Raw genomic sequence first — 8,650 nt, 5'->3', positions numbered from 1 at the left:
GACTGACTGAATCCCATAGACATCATGACTACCACTACAGCTGACTGACTGAATCCCATAGACATCATGACTACCATTACAGCTGACTGACTGAATCCCATAGACATCATGACTACCACTACAGCTGACTGACTGAATCCCATAGACATCATGACTGCCACTACAGCTGACTGACTGAATCCTATAGACATCATGACTACCATTACAGCTGACTGACTGAATCCCATAGACCTCATGACTACCACTACAGCTGACTGACTGAATCCCATAGGCATCATGACTGCCACTACAGCTGACTGACTGAATCCTATAGACATCATGACTACCACTACAGCTGACTGACTGAATCCCATAGACCTCATGACTACCACTACAGCTTACTGACTGAATCCCATAGACATCATGACTACCACTACAACTGACTGACTGAATCCCATAGACATCATGACTACCATTACAGCTGACTGACTGAATCCGATAGACCTCATGACTACCACTACAGCTGACTGACTGAATCCCATAGACATCATGACTACCATTACAGCTGCCTGACTGAATCCCATAGACCTCATGACTACCACTACAGCTGACTGACTGAATCCCATAGACATCATGACTACCACTACAGCTGACTGACTGAATCCTATAGACATCATGACTACCACTACAGCTGACTGACTGAATCCTATAGACATCATGACTACCACTACAGCTGACTGACTGAATCCCATAGACCTCATGACTACCACTACAGCTGACTGACTGAATCCCATAGACCTCATGACTGCCACTACAGCTGACTGACTGAATCCCATAGACCTCATGACTGCCACTACAGCTGACTGACTGAATCCCATAGACCTCATGACTGCCACTACAGCTGACTGACTGAATCCCATAGACCTCATGACTACCACTACAGCTTACTGACTGAATCTCATAGACATCATGACTATCACTACAGCTGACTGACTGAATCCCATAGACATCATGACTAGACTAGAATAGGAATATAATATAATAGGATATAATAGGACAGAATAGAATAGGACAGGATAGAATGGAATCGAATAAAATAGAATAGAATATAATAGGACATACTAGAATAGAATAGAATAGGACAGAAATCAAAAGAATAGGAGAGAATAAAAAAGAATAGGACAGAATAGAGTAGAATAGAATAGGACAGAATAGAATAAAATAGAACAGGACAGAATAGAATTGAATAGAATAGGACAGAATATAATAGAATAGAATAGGACAGAATAGAGTAGAATGGAATAGGACAGAATAGAATGAAATAGAACAGGACAGAATTGAATTGAATAGAATAGGACAGAATAGAATAGAATAGAATATGACAGAATAGAATAGAATGGAATGGGACAGAATAGAATAGAATAGAATGGGACATAGGGCAGAATAGAATAGAATAGGACAGAACAGAATAGGACAGAATAGAACAGAATAGGAGTTGCTATGGATAAGGATATGGGGAAAATTCACGATGAACTTGAAATTCAAACTGACAGACCAGACTAATGTATGACACTTGATAAAGATGCTCAAATAAGAACATCAAATTTTGGACACACATATATAACCATTTAAGAATGGGGATGATAACAACATTACTGCAAGTAAAATCTCATTATGCCCAAACTAGATTAAGCATGAATCTCACATGATGTCTATCTAATATAATCACATAGCTGCCGTGTAGGAAGAGGAAGACAACCATTAGAGGGAGGATGTAGTAGTGGGCGAGTATAGTAGCCTAGTGTATAAAAGGGTAAGGGGTAATTTAACTCTAATTTTGTGTGGTAGCAATACCAGCCTAAATGTGTGGTATGGTGTGTGTGTGTGTGTGTGTGTGTGTGTGTGTGTGTGTGTGTGTGTGTGTGTGTGTGTGTGTGTGTGTGTGTGTGTGTGTGTGTGTGTGTGTGTGTGTGTGTGTGTGTGTGTGTGTGTGTGTGTGTGTAAACGGCATTACCAACCTAATCAACGTCATGTGTTTTAAGTGTCTGGAAACACCACTGCCATACAGTAATTGTCCCTCATCACCAAGAGCAGAAGAGGCCTTTTCAAGTCAATTTGAGGTGCAATAAATGTGTCGCCCGACTGGCAGTATGCTGCCCCGAAAAGCCTGCCTGTGTGCCCGAAACACAACCACATGGCACGTCGGCGCCGTACACGAATACAAGCCAACAGACTATTATATCCGGGTAGACAGACAGACACGTGGCCAACGAGGCATAAAACAATAAACTCCTATAAAATGGTCGATGAAAGAAAGGGAGAGGGGATGGATAGAGAGAAAGGGAGAGGGGATGGATAGAGAGAAAGGGAGAGGGGATGGATAGAGAGAAAGGGAGAGGGGATGGATAGAGAGAAAGTGTTGGGGGTCACGGATGAATAACAATTTGGTATTGTTTGGATGGGGGTGGGTCAACCAGGCAGGGGTCTTCGGATCAGCACCTCTGAATGAAGTGGGGGTGCACGCACACGCACGCACACACACCCGGAGAGAGAAAGACAGACACCCCTTCTGGAATCTGCGCTGGCCGCTAATTGAATGAATGACAATGCGGACAGACGAGCCGACAGATGCTCGCGTGCCTTTACAACCCAACAGCAGCCGTATTGGTTGGCACGACGTAGTCTACTGGTGGCGCATTCCGTTTGTCTCTACCATTCTAGAACACAGAGAGACCAGACCGACAGATTCGATCCGAACGCCGTTGCTATGGAAAACGCTCCACCTGCTGCTCCCATTGTCCCAAAGGGGAGGGAGACTACGGGAGAGAATAGGGATGAATATCAATGACAGGAGTTGAATTCGCCCTACGACTTTATGGCTACGAGATAACTACACCACAGGTCTTTTGTTGGACTCCCCATGATTACATGAGAAATAGTCACCGGATTATGTGTTGTGTGTTTGTCCTGGTTTGTAACTGCATCAGTTCATTGACTACCATTGATTATCCTTCTATACCATTGGTTATGCGTTCTACACCCTCGATGGGCCTAGACGGGCCTTTCCCTTCTAGATTAGTCTATTGTCTGACTGATTATAAAAACACATTTGCCACACCAGAAAACATCTGACTTCACATGCTTTGTAGGAATCACTTTCTTAACTTTTCTTTACTACATTGCTTCTATTTTTCCATTAATACTTCATTCGCCACTTAAATGATGAAAAAAGAGATGTGATTATTTTGATGAGGTAGCGCGCCTAAACGTATTAAACCCACTTCAGCTTTAGCATGAATTATAGCCTGCGACCCGTTTCTTCATGGCTACAGCTATTGTTTTATTTCTCACCCGGAGTTTAAAACATTCCCTCTCTCTTTCTTCAGTTTCTTTTCTCTTTTTATTCTCCTCTTTCCATGAACTCGGGAGGACTTTCGCTTCTTTTGTTCCCGAAAATGTGATTAGCACCCTGGCGCGCGAGGTATAATTGCATTACCGTCTTTGTGGGCGCTCGGGCTCTGTGGAAAGCACCGGTCCGGTATCAGCACTGGTTAAATAGTCTACGAGACAGAGACTTGGTCGGCAAAATGTGCAATGGAAGAGAGAATAAGCAATTCAAAGGGAACGTTTTGCAAACACAGTCAGAGCTATGAATAGAATAATTAAGATTAAGAAAAACGTTTTTGCGCCTATTTAAGATTGAGAGGGGGTAAAATGTGCACCTTCTGTCGATGTCAGTGCACGTTTGGGAACCCGATAACTCCTTATGCAAATTCACGGAACACTATAGAACGTTTGCAGATGTGTTGGGATCAAATAGAACGTCCACCCAACTTAAACCAACTGCCCCAGTAAAACGGTGATATTCATGACTGTCAGTGAATGTTTATCCGCCGTATATCACGTTGACAATAATTGGGAGGAAGCGGGACATACGTTATTCATATATGTGTTGCTTTGTTTCATTCTTGTCCGCCTGGTGGACTCTTGTCTTACATGGAACCACGTAGGCCATGCATGAAGTTGCATCACTGTTTATCCAATCATCAGACTCCATTCTGTATGGGCGACATGTGTGGGGAGATGGGATGACAGTAGGTGAGATATTCCATACACGGGCAAATCCACAGATGATCCCATGTTTTAGGAACAACTTCGAGATGCTGATGTTTCAGAAACATGGATGGAAGTTGAATTCTGACGTGAGAACGTGAGAGCTTGTAGGTCTCTACTCTTAAACAGACGAGTTTGGATAAGTGCCCGTATGGATTGTGTGCGTTGCGATGACTGCGTGAAAGAGATGCAGAGATTTAAAACGGCCACGTCAACAGATGCTTGCGTAATCTTACAATATAGGCTAAAAGATGTTGGATTCGTTTCCAAACATGATGTGCACGGTTAGCCTAAATAATTAGCTTAGTCCCCGCTTAAAGATTAAAACGCATAAAACATTTAAAAAAAGGCCAATTGTTGTTGTCTGTCTCGGAGTCATACGGTGACAGGCTAACTTCACTCGGTTATCTGAATGCATGGATGGAGGGGAGTGAGTTGGGGTTGTGTCCTGAATAGCACCCTACTCCCTTTACAGTGCACTACTTTTGACCGCTGCCACATGGCTCTGGGTAAGAGTAGTGCACTATGTAGGCTGCCATTCAGTACGCATCGCCTTAGAGGCGTGTTTTGTCGGGTGCAATGACTGGGGTTGGGGTGTCAGCCAGACCGTGCCAGATGGTCGTGGGTTTGCGCAGTCCCAGTTGCGCATGTTCGTCTTGTTTTTTAAAATATTTTGCATGCCTGGATGTACATGTTTGATGACAGAGAATGGGGATACTGTTTGTGTTTGTGTGTGTGTGTGTGTGTGTGTGTGTGTGTCTGTGAAGTTGAAGAATGTTAAACAGTATTATGCACGGGGACAGAGATGTACCGCGGCGTGACCGAGTCCTAAACCCATTCATTAGTACCCGGCTCCTTTTCACCACAATTCTCCACACTGATTTAGCCGGCTTACCCTCTACCACAACCCGCCACAGATTAGAAGAGGCGCATGTGAAACATTTTGCTCAAAAACATCCAAGAGAGGGAGAGAGAGGAGGAGGGAAGGAGACTCAACTGACACTGAATAAAACGACCAGGGAGGAAATTAATGTATGCAGTGTCCACGCAAGCTAGCAGTCTCTCTCTCTCTCTCTCTCTCTCTCTCTCTCCTCTCTCTCTCTCTCTCTCTCTCTCTCTCCCCCTCTCTCTGTGTGTGTGTGTCTAATTTGGGTATAGCCTATATGCCAGTTGCTATAATAACTAATTGGTGAGACTGGTGAAGATAATTCTCCATTCGCTAGTTAGACCAACGCACATAATTCGAAGCGATATAAATAAGAATGTAGCCTCCACATTTATAGCCTAAACAATACTTTAGGAGGAATAATGTATATCCTACATTATCCCAGCGCTGTCTCCAGTCTGTCTGCTGCAACAAACCCACAACGAGAGGAATAATGTATATCCTACATTATCCCAGCCCTGTCTCCAATCTGTCTGCTACAACAGACCCGCAACGAGAGGAATAATGTATATCCTACATTATCCCAGCCCTGTCTCCAGTCTGTCTGCTGCAACAGACCCACAACAAGAGGAATAATGTATATTCTACATTATCCCAGCCCTGTCTCCAGTCTGTCTGCTGCAACAGACCCAAAATGAGAGGAATAATGTATATTCTACATTATCCCAGCCCTGTCTCCAGTCTGTCTGCTGCAACAGACCCACAACAAGAGCAATAATGTATATTCTACATTATCCCAGCCCTGTCTCCAGTCTGTCTGCTGCAATAGACCCACAACGAGAGGAATAATGTATATCCTACATTATCCCAGCACTGTCACCAGTCTGTCTGCTACAACAGACCCACAATGAGAGGAATAATGTATATTCTACATTATCCCAGCCCTGTCTCCAGTCTGTCTGCTACAACAGACCCACAACGAGAGGAATCATGTATATTCTACATTATCCCAGCCCTGTCTCCAGTCTGTCTGCTGCAACAGACCCACAACGAGAGGAATAATGTATATTCTACATTATCCCAGCCCTGTCTCCAGTCTGTCTGCTACAACAGACCACAACGAGAGGAATAATGTATATTCTACATTATCCCAGCCCTGTCTCCAGTCTGTCTGCTGCAAACAGACCAACAGCGAGAGACTACTACACTCATAAAGGAACCTGGCGTCTTCTAACGGCGACTACCAAAAAATATAACCGGGCAAACGTCACCAATGAAAGTTCCTCTTGAGTTATTTTACCCTTCCCTATTGTTGAGGGCATGCTCTCTCTCTCTCTCTCCCTCTCCCTCTCTCTCTCTCTCTCCCCCCTCTTCTCAGGGGTGAAAGTGAAGAAAGAAAGTGGATGAAGAACCCGAGAGGGTGGAGTTTGCCCCGTCTTGATCTCTCCTCCCCTCCCTCTTTCTCCCCCCTCACTCCTCGCCTCTGTTTTGAGTGGTCACCGGGTTAGCATTTTATTTAGGAAGCATTTTGTCTCGCTGGGGAGAAGAGAAAGGGGCCGCTGTTCCGTTGTAGGGCTGGTTAGATTGAGGCGGGCTATTTTGGGGGAGCCATCAGACGGAGAGAGAGCGAGAGAGAGAGAGCACGGCACCGCACACAGAGAGAAGCACAGATTTAAGCGGTGCTCTATAGGAGTCTACTCTGAGACTCGCGCAACAGATTTGTATGCGTGGAAGGGATAACCCACTCTCAGTTTGGACGTTGTGTTTTCTAGTAGAAATGACTGCGGAACGCAACCTGCTTTTTTTAATGCTCAAACGTGTTTAAATGGGGATATCTAGCCTTTGGAGAATGCGCTGCGATTAGCCTAATGACTCTCGTCGGGGCGCAGTGGATTCGTTAAGTTCATTAGGCTACAATAACGGAATCAGTACTGGCTGCGTACAGGAGCTATTTTGGAACTACTTTCAGAATCACCCAAAGGGATTACTTTAAAGATGGAACCTGGAAAAATAATCTGCGTATTTTATATCCGAATATGGATACTTCTCGCCGTCATGGCACTGGCCACGCAAAACGTCAAAGGTAAAACATTAAAATATCAAGTTTACGAGGAACAGAAGGTGGGGACTGTTATTGCACGGCTTAAAGAAGACGTGGCTGATGTTTTGGTCAAACTCCCAAGTTCTGTGTCTTTGCGCTTCCGAGCCATGCAGAGAGGTAGCACGTCTTTCCTATCCGTGCGCGAGCAGGACGGAGAGATCAGCATCCGTTCCAAAATAGACCGAGAGAAGCTCTGCGAGAAGAACCTCAACTGTTCCATTGAATTCGACGTTCTGACTCTTCCAACAGAACACTTGCAGCTCTTCCACGTCGAGGTGGAAGTGTTGGACATTAATGATAACGCGCCCCAGTTCGCCCGCACCGTAATCCCCATCGAGATCTCCGAGAGCGCGGCAGTTGGGGCGCGCATTCCCCTGGACAGCGCGAGTGACCCTGACGTCGGGGAGAACTCCCTCGATACTTACTCCCTCGAGCCCAACAACTACTTCAAGATTGACATTCAGAGCAGAACGGACGGGCTAAGTACTCGGAGTTGGTGGTGCTAAGGGAGCTCGACAGGGAGATGCAGCCAGGTTATGAACTTCAGCTGACGGCCTCCGATAAGGGCGTTCCCCCTAAATCCGGTTCTACTCTCCTCTCCTCAGAATAAGCGTGGCAGATTCAAACGACAACAGTCCTATTTTTGAACAGTCTTCATATGTGATTCATCTATTGGAGAATTCACCTGTTGGATCTCTTCTTATTGATCTGAATGCGACTGATGCAGACGACGGAACCAACGCCAAAATCGTCTACTCCTTTAGCAGTCACGTGTCCCCGAAAATCGTGGAAACGTTCAAGATCAACTCGGATAACGGCCACCTGACGCTCATGAAGCGTGTGGACTTTGAAAGCGCGACATCATATGACATCGATGTCCAAGCCCAGGATATGGGCCCCAACTCCATGCCAGCACACTGCAAGATCTTCATCAAGGTAGTGGACGTAAACGACAACAAACCAGACATCAGCATCAGTCTGATGTCCCAAGGGGACAGAGGCAAGGAGGACGCGGCCTATATCTCCGAGGCCGCTCCATTGGATTCCTTCGTGGCCTTAGTAAGAGTGGAAGACCTAGATTCCGGTCTGAACGGAGAGGTTGTGTGTAAACTCCATGGCCAGGGGAGTTTAAACTACAGAAGACGTATGAGAACAACTACATGATCCTCACTAACGTCTCGCTGGATCGGGAGAAGAGGTCAGAGTTCAGCTTGACGGTCATCGCCGAGGACCACGGCACGCCCAGCCTCTCGACCATCAAGCACTTCACCGTGCACGTGCTGGATGAAAATGACAATGCTCCACGCTTCCCAGAAGGTCGCTATGAGGTGTTCAGATCAGAGAACAATGCCCCTGGGGCCTACCTCACATCGCTATTGGCAACCGACCCCGACCTGGACGACAACAGCCAGGTGAGCTACTTCCTGGTGGAGACACCGTTCACGGAGCTCCATCTCCACCTTTGTCACCGTAGACCCGTCCAACGGCGCTGTTTACGCCCCCGCACGTTCGAACCGCGGGACGTCAGCCGGATATCCTTCGTAGTCCAGGCCAAGGACGCCGGGGAACCC

General features: G+C 46.0%; 1 pseudogene; it reads left to right on the top strand.

Moving 5' to 3' along the window:
• The first annotated feature begins 6,471 nt into the window (after nt 1-6,471).
• Nucleotides 6,472-8,638, top strand: LOC109886002 (protocadherin-18-like; annotated as a pseudogene).
• The last annotated feature ends 12 nt before the right edge of the window (nt 8,639-8,650 follow it).

The sequence above is a fragment of the Oncorhynchus kisutch genome, unplaced genomic scaffold, assembly GCF_002021735.2.
Source record: "Oncorhynchus kisutch isolate 150728-3 unplaced genomic scaffold, Okis_V2 scaffold2109, whole genome shotgun sequence".
In the NCBI taxonomy this organism is placed as follows: domain Eukaryota; kingdom Metazoa; phylum Chordata; class Actinopteri; order Salmoniformes; family Salmonidae; genus Oncorhynchus; species Oncorhynchus kisutch.
The sequence above is the reverse complement of the archived record's forward strand: the minus strand, read 5'-3'. Positions and strand labels throughout refer to the sequence as shown.